The 15006-nt window shown below is 25.7% G+C and overlaps 1 protein-coding gene across 6 annotated transcripts in view; it reads right to left on the bottom strand.

Annotated features, from left to right (window-relative positions):
- LOC107436941 (cAMP-dependent protein kinase inhibitor gamma) overlaps positions 1–15006 on the bottom strand; it is a 94028-nt gene that overhangs the window by 32101 nt on the left and 46921 nt on the right. For 2 of the 6 annotated variants that reach the window (XM_071177438.1, XM_071177439.1), the window contains exon 2: positions 8713–8838. The exons of 3 other annotated variants lie outside the window; for them this stretch is intronic. The gene's annotated coding sequence lies outside the window, so the exon portion shown is untranslated. Of the gene's footprint in view, positions 1–5523; positions 5602–8712; positions 8839–15006 lie in introns of those variants that run through there. One more of the 6 variants, XM_071177436.1, reaches the window with a different exon arrangement.

Raw genomic sequence — 15006 nt, forward strand, 5'->3', positions numbered from 1 at the left:
TAAATTGAAATATATTGTTCTTTTACTTTTTAGGTTGTTCGACAACGAATTCGAAGAAAAATGACATAACAAATTTAAAAGTGTACTGACAATAACCAAAAGGAGCCAAAATTGGTCTTTTCGGAAGTGAAAATAATTCACGAATGGTGTGAAGGCGCATTCTTTATTATAGGTGTTAAGATTTAACAATACTCTTAAAAATATATTTGAAATCTCGATACAATTCAAAATAATTCATGATAATTCAGTTTCGATATTTTCAAAATAATTCATGATAATCCAATTTTGATATTTTCAAAATAATTCACGATAATTCAGTTTCGATATTTTCAAAATAATTCATGATAATTCAGTTTCGATATTTTCAAAATAATTCATGATAATTCAGTTTAGATATTTTCAAAATAATTCACGATAATTCAGTTTCGATATCTTCAAAATAATTCATGATAATTCAATTTCGATATTTTCAAAATAATTCACGATAATTTAATTTCGATATTTTCAAAATATTTCATAATAGTTCAATTTCGATATTTTCAAAATAATTCACGAATGGTGCGAAGGCGCATTCTTTATTTTAGGTGTAAAGATGTACCCTTAAAATACACCTTATTAATTAAAAGAATACCCTTAAAAATATATTTGAAATCTCAAATAGATGTTACCTTGCAATAAAGAGTTTCTTCACATAATATTTTAGGTTGTTCAACACAAAATTCGGAGAGATATTACACCACAGTTTTTACGGTGTATCAAAAAATAGATTGTTTTGGCTTTGTTACGAGAATTTCTAAAACTCTTGACCAAATTTAGCTTCAAAAATCAATGTTTTTGATGAAGAATTTTCTATTCTTCATAAAACTTTAACTTTTTCGCAGAATTTAATTTTTTCACTGAATTTAACTTTTCTTGGAAGAATTTAACTGTTTCGCGGTTGGAGTTCCTATTTCTTATTTTTCTCTGTCGATATTTGTTTCTTTACTGTGTTTCTGTTGTAAATTAAATTAATGCGTGCAAAAGCAATAAATTTAAATGAAACGAAATATGTTTTTTTTTGAAAAAAGTTTTTCAATTTGATAGACATGAAAAATTATTAAATTATTCAAAAGTTTCTATATAATTCACATGACATTACCGGATTTTTATTGCCAGATTCTGGAATATTTTTTCTATGATTTTCTTAGCACCAGAGCTTTAATTAAGCTCATAATAATGCTCAATGAAATATTTTACTCGCAAAGAATAACTTAATAAAAAGACATCGAAAGTGAATTTTAAATTAATTTTTTTACAGAAAAAAGTTAATGAAATTTTTATCGATTTTCTTAAGTTCAATGTAAAAGTTCATATTTCTTTCTTTTTTCTGTTTTTTTGTAAAGTTAAAAGAATTTCTAATTACGAAAATTTTTTTCTAATCATGATAAGATTGAAAACAAGGTATCAAAGCTAAGTTCTACATAAACAATAAATATTTTATTTTTAATTAATAAAGTCAAATTTTCCTCCCATCTTAGTAATGAAGATCGCTTTTTAGTTTTCAAAACAATGTGTGTCTTAACAAGGCCTTAAAATGAATTAAAATTTAATATTATTTTAAGTAATAAATTAACAACAAGTCAACTTATTTATTTAGAGAGAATGAAGAGTATTATAGGAAACTGCTTACAAAATACGGGTATTCTGCAATCATGGTCCTAAATATTGGATTTAAAATCCTTGTCATATTTGAAGTAAAATATAGTCACATTAACAGTCTCAACTTAAAGTATGGATAAAACAAAAGCCTTATCTAAGTAAGACGAATTATTTTTGAAGTTGGCGGAATTGAAAACGTTTTAACCTGCTTGATTCTCCTTTTATACTTGAAGGTGCTTTTAATAGTAACTTTTCACTGGCTCAATTTATTCAGACAATCAAACAGATTCTGATTCTTGCAACTATTACTTTTTATGATAATTTATAATAACGGCTTAATGACTGCCAGTGGCTTTAGCTAGGCAATGGGCTAACCCTGGGGGGGATTTCGTGGTTTTTGCCTCTATGTGACGCAATTGCGGAATATTTTCATCATAAAACCCTCCACGAAAGATAGTTTGCTTCAATAATTTATCCATGCGCTCCCTTATCTTTTGGATTGGGTGTGAAATTACAAGACTACGGAGTTGAAAACTGATAGCTGTAATCCAAAAGTGGGTCGGCAGTTCAACACCGGTCATAAAAAAAATGAGCAATACAGAAGTGCTTCAGCAACGTAATCTTTGAAATATGTATAATGCTTTGGTAATAAGTATCACGCATTATAGTCCACAGTTCTTTAAAATGTCTTATTTTCTACGTTAGAAATATAAGTTAAAATAATTCAAAAATAGTAATTAGAAAAAGAATATTTGTAATAAATATTGAACCCTCGACTTTGCGTCTTTATGCTACGATTTTGTTTTGTTGTGGCTAAGGTTACAACTGGTGGCCAATGAGACTGAGGTTGTAATTCCACTAGAAGTGGGAGGTAGCGTATTGAATACGATTTTAAGACATCTCTTTATTACTAAAATGAGCAATACATTTTCTTAGGATGAACAAAATTTGAAACATTATTCACTTCCTTTTTATGTTAATAGATCTCACCATTATTTCTTAAGTTTTTTTTAACATTAATTGATGTTTTAAAGATGATTCAGAAATATAAATAAATAAAAATTTTAGATATTTACTTACGAGCATTTTGTCGTTTAATGAAGCAAAATGAAACAAGTAAGGCATTTTGAAGATGTGTTGTAAGATAACTAGAGTTTTAAAAATATTTAAAAATCATGACATGTCTTACTTTTTTTCAGATAACTTCAGATAACACATTTATTTTTGAACGAAAATAAATTATTAAATATCGTTCTGACAAATTACTTCATTATTCATCGCAATTTTCAATAACGTTAAAAAAGTATTAAAAATAAAAGCCACACATTATAAGAGTATGATATTTAAGCTACAGATTTTCCAAAAGTGAGGACGAATGACTCAAAATATTTATTTAACCTATACCTATTTTATAGTATAAACATATATATGAAGTTTCATAAGCAATGTTTAATTTGAAAAATAATTATTAAAATCTAAAAGTTGATTTGAAAAGCCTATTAAGCAGTAATTTTTAACATGAAACAATTGAATCTTATTTAAATCTTCTTCATACGCAACTAGCTAATACTTTCACTAGCTAATGTTTTTATGAAAAATCAATGAAACTATAACTAAATTCCTTAAAAACCATTTACTTTAGCAGTATTTTAAAAGATGTCCGTACATATAATTTTAGAATGCAAGTAAACAAAAAAATTAGAATAAAATCTGTTCATATTTGTTTCGAAAGCTTTTTTTGTGTCCAGTGCAAAGATGGAAAAATTAATTTAGCTTCTATTCTACAATACTTTTTGCAAAATGAAGCCTTTATATCATGCAGAAAAAAGGTTCGTTTCCAATTTCTATGTTCAAAGCAGAAATATATGAATATGAAATATACAGAAAGGGGATCAAAGTAAGGAAACTTTAAAAATTTTTTCGCTAGCTAATGTTTTAATGAAAAATCAACGAAACTATAAATAAATTCCTTTAAACCATTTATTTCAGGAGTATTTTAAAAGATGTATGTATACATAATTTTAGAACGCAAGTAAGCAAAAAATTACAATAAAATCTATTTAGATTTGCTTCGAAAACTTTTTTTGTGTCCAGTATAAAGATAAAAAAATTAAATTAGAAGAATTTTGAAAGATGTCTGTATACATAATTTTAGAACCTAAGTAAACAAAAAAATTAAAATAAAATATGTTTATATTTGTTTCGAAAGTTTTTTTTGTGTCCAGTATAAAGATTAAATTAGTTTTTATTCGACAATACTTTTTAGAAAATGAAGCTCTTATATCATGACGAAAAAAGGTTCGTTTCCAATTCCCCCGCCTACGTTTAAAGCAGAAATATATGAATTTTTTGATGATATAAAGAATGGAAATTCGAATATTTGAAGAAATTTTTGATGGTTGGAACGTTCTGTATTTCCTTAAGAATATCTAATAATAGCAAATATGCATGCATCACTTAGACTCAACTTTATGTTTTATGCTGCTGATAAATAACGAGCAAGTTTCTTGACCAAAAAATTAGATAATCAGTGTAAAAACAATACGCATGTAAAACCGTTTATCCTTACTTTTGAGAAATCAAGTAAAAGTTGTTCAATATAATTAATTACAGTAAAAAGTAACATAGTATGAAAAAAAGTTAATAGAAATTATTAATATGAGTAAATGTTGAAACGTAATTAGAGTATGAATTTATTTGAAATAAATAAATATGTTTCTAAAAAGCAAATAATTTGATTTGATTTAAATATTTTCTTATGGAAATGTTAACAAATATTAACTTTTTACTCACGAAATATTAAAAGAAATTCAAATTAAAATCAAATCAAAAAAAAAAAAAAAAAATTCAAGTGGAAAATTTTTTTGTGTCACATAAAATTATTTCGATAGTAGACAATTTCGAAATACTTGTTGCAACTAATCATATAAACATTGAATAATTGTAAGAATATTAATTTATTTTTTAAATGTAAAAGTGTTTATTTTGGTATATTCAAATAGTTTAACGACAAAATAATATGAAATATGTTTGTAAGTTGACGACTTATGTTAAATAACAACTAACATATAAATAATCAGTTATTTTAGATTTATAATGTTTTAATTGTTTTTGAGACTTGAGAGAAAGACTATAACTGTCAATGGGAAAAAGGGATCAATTTATAAACGTGGTATAAAGGTGATCAACTTAGAAATCTAAATGAAAAATTTTTAAGTTAATTGAAGTTTTTGAGTAGTTAGAATCATGTTTTATTTCCTTTTGTTAGTTGGTAGTACAATATACGTTTTTCAAATGAACAAGCAGGACATTTTTAAAAAACTAAAGTGGCATTTGGAATTTTGAAACATAATTTCTATATAACAATTAACATTGTGTTCTGTTTACTGTAAAACCTGAAAAAATAAATTTAAAAACAATATTGTTTAATCACATTATTTTTAAATCAATTAATGACTTTAATAACTAACTAATATTTTTAAAAAGACAAGTGAACATTCGATAAAGGAAAAATTAAAGTTATTTTTAAAAATGTAATGCTAGTTAGTTATAGTTTTATAAATATGAGATATTATTTAGAGGAACAATTTATGCTTTTTATTCTTATAAATTAAATTATAATAACAATAGATCATGTGCGAAAAATTGTCTTATTAATCTGCTAGGACTATTTAATTAAGATTTTTAACATTAAATATGGTATTCTGTAGATAGGTAACATATTTTAGATTGTGATAATAAATTTTAAAGAATAGTGAGACTGCGCTAGATTCTAAACAAAACGATGCGGAATTGTTTAACATATAATAAGCATTTGGATCATAATTAAAGTTTTTTTTATATTAAATTTTAAGTAAAAGATAAAAACACATCTTTTAACTTTACCTTATCAACTATTCCAAATATCTACCAGAACTTTCAACAGCTGTTTAAGATGAGTAGTAGGGGCTTCTTAGCAAAAGAACTACTTATGTTGTGTTGCCACTGGAAGTGTTTCAAAAAACGATTTGACAAGTGCAGAAGTTGGCGTAACAACTGGCGCGGTATACAATTATCGTCTCTTATATATCGCACCTTTTGCTATCGTCAGATGGATTGTTATAAAAGGTTTCTATTTTTTTGTCACGAAAAAAAAAAGGAAGAACTACAGAGAGGGAGAGAAAAAATTGTCTCACTTCCAAGTTCAATAGAAGTTCTTTGACCGGAAGTATTTCATCCAAACGATTTTCTGTATCACAACATGGAAATAAGTACTTTTCGCTTCCGGGATAGCCTGTATGCTTGTTTTGAAAGTGCATAAGGTCACGTAACGGAGAGTGATTGGTCACTTATGGCTAAAATATGACACGAGCGTGTAAGAGGTATGCACAATGAAGAGGAATTTGAGAAAAATAAATTAAGTAGAAATATATATGAACTTCCATGTATTAGAAGTGTTTACGTTCTTCTATGTTAAATTCTACCATGGCTACTATGGAATTAACAAGAAATCTATAGGTTTTATTTAGTAAAATATACCTATAAAATACTATAGTTTTGTAAATAAATCAAGTAATCTTTTAATCAAATTTGTAAAGCATTTCCCACAAAATGCTTCATTTAGATGGCATTTTTTTAAAACTACTTCATACTTATCATAATATTTATTTGTACTCTTTTAAAATATTTCGATTATTTTATCTGGGAAATGTAAGATTTTGGTTGAATAGGAAAATTTTTTTGGGATATTTTCTGTGAAACATTTCAATTTTATTTTTTTGGAGACATGCTTATAAATGATGCAAAAATGAAAGACATTAACTTTTTTAATTACGATATAATGTAATAAATCAAATTAATTTCTTAGTCTAACTGTAACTATTTGAAAATGAAACGCGTATGATTGTCACAACAATGGTTGTAATAGCTAATTGGTTACTGAAAAAAAAAATTGACTTTCGCTTAAGTAGTCTCTTTCGACTTTCGCTCCTTCTTTCTAGACTAATATAGTTTTAAAAACCGATTATAAATTTACTTAGTTTAACTGTATGCACATTCATGAACATTCTCTTATAAGTTTATTGAAAATCATATGAATGTCAACATATGCATGGGAAGTAGAGTGAAGTAAATTTTTTTTGGGAATGAGGGTGAGTAAGCAAAGTTTTTTTTAAAGAAAATATTGAATAAATTTGAAAGGAATAAAGTTTTTATTATGTAATCATGCTTTTCAGTCACGTTTGAATTTTTTACGCTTTCGATGAAATTCGATCTTCTCCAAATTTGATGTCAAATGCTATAATCTAATAGAATATTTAATAGCACATCGTGTACAAATTTTTTTAAAAAATCGCATGCTGCATCAAAAATTATTACCATAAAAGGAAGGGTAATTTGTTTCAAATGAAATTTATTGCAACATTTGGTTGAAAATTATAATAATATTAAACATAAGCAGTCTATCACGTTTCCCAAAAAGTTTTGAGCTTTACATAAATTAGAAAATAAATTTTGAGCTCACAATAGTTTCGCGTACAATTTGAACTCTGTAGAATAAAAATCATATTAAAAATCCTTTGACAAAAAGAAAAAGTGCTCAGATAACACTGTAAAGGAAGAGTTATAAATTAAAAAAATTATATTATTTTATAAACTAAATAACTACTAACTACGAAAATAAAGTAGTAATAGTACTTAAATTTTGTTTCATAGAAATTTTTGTGCTCGAATTGCAGTAATTTTTTTCATAAAATCATATAATCATATAACAGTATGTTGTGATGCACGAAAGTGATATTAAAAAAAAACTATTTTCCTTAATATGAATTATATTAAAATCTAATATTTTCAATAAATAAAAAAATTTATTTATTAAATTACATGCAAACGGCAATTTTTCTTAAAGATAAGAAATAGCTTTTTAGTGGTTCAAAAAAAAAAAGAAATGAAAATATATATTGCAATTTTTTTTTATGGGGAATGCATGTGACCCCTCCACAGTCAGCCTTAATGATACACGTATGAATTTGAAAGATAAAAAAGTACAACACATATTGCATTCACACGCCTACACATATTGAAGGCATCATACAGCAGAAAACGTTGTAATCACGTCTCTGCATACAGCATATTCTCAAAAATATTTCTGAAATGTAATCTTGTGAAAGGTTACAGCAAAATATTTTTCCTACTTTATTTGGTAAATGTTTCAGGGACATTTTTAAGTATATCAGAAATATTTCAATAATGGTTTCAGAAAATCGATTTTCCCCGTTTTTATATGAATTAAATAAATTTTTTGTTTGAGTCTTTTTTAAACGTTTTTTTTTCTTCAAATTTTATAATATTAGAACATTTGGCATTATAACATTTATGACATTATAACATTTATGACATTATTAAATATTGTAACATTTGTTGTTATATTATATGGGGAATAAATTGACATATCTAACTCGATTCTGCTTTAAAAATGTAATCACTAACTTGAAAAAAAGAGGAAAGAATACGAAGAAAGAAAAAAGAATTATGTCACTTAAACTTTGCCTTACTAAGATGGGAAAAAATTTGCGAGTTTCACAAAACATTCATTTGCACGTCAATAAAAAGTTTTTACATTAAATGCCTAGTCTTTAACAATCTGATAAATAAATTAAACTAATTACACCAAATAAAGTTTTTTTTCTGTAAAAAAGATTTTTTTCTCCCTGATTAAGTCAAACTCGTTTAATTTTTAAAATAAAACAGCAATTTTAAATGAACATTATGATCTCACGTATTTGTTTCTGTATTACAAATTACAATTGAGATCAAAACAATCATAGAGAAGCTAATCGAATAGAACTTCATAGTTAAAAAAGTTCTAACTGAAGACTGAAAAAAAAAAACAGATTTCGTGACTGAGCATGGTTTGGATCTAATTCATGTCAAATAACGGTAGTATAAACAAACTCTTAAAATACATACAGTAGTAGACAATGGATGCTTGAACAAAATACAAAAAAAACATTTTACGTTGGTATTCAACGTTCGTAAAAGATAATTTCCACTACACAGTCATCCGGATAAGTTAGATAAGCAAATAACTATACACACCTGTTTCATGATAAGAGAAAGTTTTCGTTTCAAGAGGATGTAGAGGTTTGTATTGATTTTAGATTTCAATCCACTCTCATCTTTTTAAATTGATAAAATAAATGAAATTCCCCGAAATCAGTTGACCTAAAAAGAATTTCTGGTGATATTATAGAACTTAAAGAATGAGAGGGACTGTATTTTTTTAAAAGAAAAACCAGTATAATTTAAAAAAAAAAGGAACTTGCATTTATAGTAAAAAAAAGCAAGTTTGTAGTTTCTCTTATTGCAGTTCAAAATATAGTACATACGCAAGCTTTGTATAATTGTTAACAGAGAAATATGACTCATGGCAGTGATAAGTTAAAATCATTAAGCTTAATAAGTAATTTTTATGAAAAAAAAAATGAAAATAACGAGAAGTTCAAAGTATTGCTTAAAATTAACATTTTAAAATCAATTTTTTAATAATTTTTTAGTATTTTTGATTAAATAAAATACTATAATAACAATTAAAAATAAATGAGGTATCCTATTAACTTATTTTTAATTCACACTTGTTCTGCATAATATGTTTTTTAAATTAATAGTTTTTGATAATTAGTTTGGACAATTATTAGTTTGCACAATTGCAAACTAATAATTATGCAAGTTAAATTATTAGTTTGGACAACTGCAGTAATAGATAATGTTTACTCATAAAATAATATTATAAATATTGTTTTTACCCTGAGTTTAATCTTTGATAAACTCTAAATTAGGTGTTCTATACAATCGGTGCAAAAAGAGTCTTATAAGTCAGAGAGCACCTGAAAATCAATAAAATTAACTAAAAAAATTATAAGCAGAGAATTATAAATGGAGTATACTTATTAATATTGAAGACGCTAAAAGTACTTCGAATGAAAATTCTGGTTCAAAGTTTTTGGGTACAAGTTTTGAGAAAACAGTATATCATAATTTAATTGGTAAGTAGTTAAAGAATACTTAAATACAAATATTTAAGTGTTCAGACCCAGTACTGTTGAGTATTTGGTCTATCGGTAAGTTTACAATGTTAAGAGTGTGCCAAAATAATTTCGAATGTATAAATTGTAAAAGGTTTAAACAAGTTGATAAAACTATGACATAAACTATGTCTGTCGCAAAAAAACAGAAATATAATAAAAAATGAAAATTAATAAATAATATGATTGAAAAAAGGAAAAATCACCCAGGACTTACAGGACTACTTGAACAAAGTAAACCATGATCAAATAGTGAAAGAAACACTCAGAAACACAATACGTTAAGTTTCACTTAACTTTTAACAATGGAAATAATATTTCAGACATTCATTAACTGAAATTTAAATTATGATGTCACACTAAATGTACTACAATTTGGTGTTAGCTTCATAATAGTTTATAAATTTCAACAGTGCACTATTATTTTACGCATTTGGAGCTTTGTGAATTCTTTATTGGTTAAATCGTTTAAAACTATTTCAAGAATAATAATGCTTTTAAATTTCAGTCAAATTCAAGTAATAATGCTGTGCTAAACGCACTAAAATTTGATGTTAGTTTCCTAATAGTTTATAAATTTCAGTATTGTACAATTATTTGATGTTAGGAGCATTTAGAGCATTTTTTAAATGTTTTATTGATTAAATAATTTAAAAATGTTTCAGAATTAGTAATGTTATAAATTTTAAGTCAAATTCAAGTTATAATGCGGCATTAAAATTTGGTGTTAGATGTAAATTTCGAAAGTGCACTATTATTTGACGTTATGAGCATTTGGAACATTATTCGAATTTCTTATTGGTTTAATCGTTATCGTTATGTTTTATTGTTTCAAGAATAGTAATACTCTAAATTTAAGTCAAATTCAAGTAAATGTTGTACAAAAACTTACTATAATTTAGTGTTTGTTTCACAATAGTTTATAAATTTCAACAGTGCACCATTATTTGATTAGATGAGCATTTGAAATGTTTCGCGAATTCTTTATTGTTAAAACTATTGAAGAACAGTAGTAAGATATTTGAGTGTATTGTAAATACCATTTTTAATACTTGTTATAGAAATATTTCAATTAAAAAATTTCCGGAATTTTTTCTGCAACATTCTTTTATGTAATATTGTAGTAAATGTTTTTTTGATCTAACATTATTGTTGACAGATTAAATAACATTCAAAAGATTTTCTCTTCATAAAATATCAACTTTTTAATTTTGTCTTTTCTTCTAACAGTGAACAAATATGAATAACTTCAACCTTAAAAATTATATTTTAAACAATTGCTTTGCATAGTTGATTGTTAAAAGTACTCATAATAGTGCTTCTTATTGAAAAATAAATTTCTTTTCAAACCATGTATGCTCAAGAGATTTATTGAAAAAATAGCGAGTTTTTTTTTCGTTTTAAGTTCATTATAATAAAATACACAAATATAACATTAACGCATTAGTTTCATTTAATTGTCTTGAGATAAAAAATAATTTAGGCTAAGTTTCAATTGCTCTAATAGAGCGGTTTAAATGATAAATATATTCTCTTGTGTTATTCTTATTTTTCTAATCGTGTTAACTAATTAAGTTTGTATATTATTCTTTTAATTCATTTATTTTTATTTTTATAAAAAATATGTTAATTGCAAAAATGTCCTTGATGTACGGAACTTAGCAAAAAGTAATAAGTTTCAAAACTCATTACTTTGTGAAATAGTTTCGTAACATAAATAAACAGTTGTTTGAGAATATTTTTATTTCAATTATATTTAAAAAGAAAAATTAGCTTTTGCTTTAAAAATGTTAAAATTTTTTAAAATAAATCACTCTTAGATTCACAGTACTCTTGGATATTATTTTAAACATTCTTTACAATATTTATTATTATAACTGTAATATTTTGTTCGAGTAATTAATTTTTTCTAACGGTTTGATTTCCTACAATAGAGATTTTGTTCAAATACTCAGTTTTCTGTAAACTTTGTTAAACCTGTTTGTTTAACAATTACTTTGTTAAAAAAAAACCCTTTTTTTTATTATTCTTCGCCGTGTCTAAAACTAATAAAGCTCAACTTATTATTTAAATTTCGAAATTTTGAAGTTTTTCGCATCTTTATGCTTAAACTTTTAAATGAAAATACTTGAAAGAAAAGGTTTGAATTAATATATAAGTTAACTTTTTAAAAAATAAAAATATTTTCTCAAAAAGGTTAATGACATTGCTTAAATAGCATAACACAAAATGAGTCAAAGCAAAATAGTTTTGAGAAGAAAAGGCTCTTTTAACAACGGATTTAAATAAATGTAAACTGTCAAAAGTTTTCACTGTGCAATATTACAGCTGTAGTTTAACTCAATTGTCAAAGCAAACTTCGAAAGTTCGATGAACTAGCATCACAAATGTTACCTTCTTTCAAAATAACGGGATATGCTTCCCAAAACAAAACTAAACTCATTCGTAAACATCGACTCAGAGGCGGAAGTTAGAATGATCAAAATAAGATGTGATTCTATTCAAATCAGTTCGTTGAAACTACTATCGTCTGCTTTTCCAATTTTGCCTTAGAGGAATACCAGCTGTCAATAAATGTTTCTTTCCGAGCTGAATCCTACGTAAGAAGTGAAAATTTCAGGGTAAATAAAAAATCGAAATTCCATTTAAGCGAGTGAATTTCATAGAAAAACACTCACACTTCGTTACGTACTGTCTTAATGCTTTTATCGATTGCACTATGATTCATAATCGAATATTTCTTAAAGCGATGTTACGGTTGCTGTTACTTCTTGAAAAAAGCAAAACTAGATTTCTATCTTTCGTCCTAGTCTAGTAATTTTGTTAGGAAGAGACCTTTTATTTTCTGGTATGGATTATTGATTTTAATTCCAGTGAAATAACAGAAAAACCAAGTTCTCCAGGATATATTTAAAATTAAGTTAGTAATAAAGAAATATATTTGATGCGGGATTAATTTTGTTCCAATTATAACAACGTTGCTTGATGAGTTAAGAAATTAGCTAAGAGACATGTATTTATAAAATTTTTTTCTTCTTTTTCCTCTTTTTTTCCTTTTACTTTTTTTTAAAGCCGATTTTAGCATTGACAATTTAAAAGATTATACAATATCATTAAAATTATCGATTTCTGAGTAAATATGAAATCGATATTGATCAGATAAAATTGATGCAAAAAAAAACTTCTCAACATTGAATATTAATGGCTTTTGCTTAGTATAATAACTGAAACCATATAAACGTTGATTTGGTTGGTTTTAATTATGTGTGATCAAATAGAGAACATACACTAAAATATTACAATTCCTATTTTAAATTGAACACCACAACATATCCAAAAAAATTTAAAGAGAATAAAACCCAAAGCAGTACATTTTAACTCATTATTATAAAATGGTATTAATTACATTGAAATCGATATAAGTTTAATGGTGTTCTAACTTTTGTATAATAGCTACTATTCATTTTGTGTCTGCTTGTGACATTTTTCATAAATAGAGTTCTATTTAACATGATAGATCGATTTGAAACTAACTATCGATTTCGTATCAACTTTTAATACAAGCCTGTAAATGGTTATATATTGTAAAATGAAAAGATTTTTCCTAAGACTTTCTCTCATTCAATCAAAGTGATCCTAAACTCGTGTCATCTGGCTTGAAAGCAATTTTCTAAAATTTTATCATTGCAATCAATGTATTAAATTGAACAAAGCAGGATTAATCTGTGTAGGAAATAATTGAGGGTTAAAAATAAGTGACTGAGTATTAGCTTTAACATATAGCTTTAATGGTAAACTGAGAAAAAGAAGCATGCTGAAAACTACCAGAATATGGTAATATTTATCGTGTTTCTTGTTTTATGGGAACACCAAAAAGCTTGGTAATTTTTGACGAAATTAACAATAAAATATGGGTTTTGTTACCATGCTGTTTAGTAGTTAAATGTGGTAAAAATTAAAAACTTTAACTGTAAGTCGGTAATTTTAATAGAAATAGTATATTTTGGGATGACACAAATGAGTTGTTCAGTTAAATAACCTTCCGTTTTATGTAATAAACACTCGTTAATTTTGTTTCTTGGTGCTAGATTGCTTTTTTTTTTATGCAAGTATAATTTTTTCTTATGTTTCTTTTTTATGAATATATATTTATTATGTGTGATAAAATTTGGTAACTCTGATAAAATTTGGTTGTTTTCATGATGTCACTTTAGAGCAGCTGTCGCCAAATGGTGTTCCGTGGAACCCTAGGGTTCAATGAAAGAAGTAAACGAGTTCCAAGAGTTAAGATTTTCTCAAAGTTCTTTTTTAACAATTTTGAAACTTGTAATCAATAATTATATTCAATCAATAATCATTATTTACTTAATATTTTGGTTGTTTTCATGATATTATCAAAAATAAAATGCCAATAAAAATGAATTAGCGCTTTTTTTGGGAAGAAAAACATAATTTTTTAAATAACAATGCAATGGAGAAATTTTAATGGAAAAACAGGACACATATTTATAAATTAATGCATTAGCATTTCCCATCGCGTTTGTGAAATCCAAATTAAATAACTAGATTGTTAATAAGGAAACATGTTTCCCTACAAGCAATTTTCAACCTTTACAGCAGTTCTTTTTAGTTTTCAAAAAAGCCATAATTCAGCTTATTTCATTCATTTTCAGTTTATGTTTATATACCAAAAACAAATCCCAACATGAACTATTAATTCAACTGTTTGATATAAAACCTAGTTTAAGAAGATGATACAAAGAAACGAAAATGTCACTCTTCTTATCAAATATTTTCAAAATAAAACGGTCTACTATTGGTTAATATGTTCACAAGTGTCTTTATATACTTTAGTTATAAAATCATGTTTTCGTGGAAGGAATATTGATCATTTAAGATTCATTGCAAAAAATAAAAAAAAATAATTGGGAGCAGCTGTTTTAGATCACGGCATAAAAACCATACTTTCACTTTTTACTTTTCAGTTTTGTAATATTTTCATTAAATATGTGGTAATAAGAGGCACAATTTTGAAAACCAAAACTTCCGGTAAATCGATACCAAATGAATAATTTTATTATCGTATATTTTGGTTTTTAATACCAACTAGTATTATGTTTTTTTTTTTTAACTAGAAACATCATTACCATACAGTACAGTAACTTTACCCGAATTTGTCCCTCCGCGTAGAAGAGCTATACTGTATAAAACTCGAAGTAAATACGTCGGTACTAGAAGTAATAATAGGTCTCGATAAAATAATTTCCTTTTAATATATTCTCAAATTACTAAGGACAACAAGAAACTA

Source organism: Parasteatoda tepidariorum, chromosome 2 (assembly GCF_043381705.1).
Source record: "Parasteatoda tepidariorum isolate YZ-2023 chromosome 2, CAS_Ptep_4.0, whole genome shotgun sequence".
Lineage (NCBI taxonomy): Eukaryota > Metazoa > Arthropoda > Arachnida > Araneae > Theridiidae > Parasteatoda > Parasteatoda tepidariorum.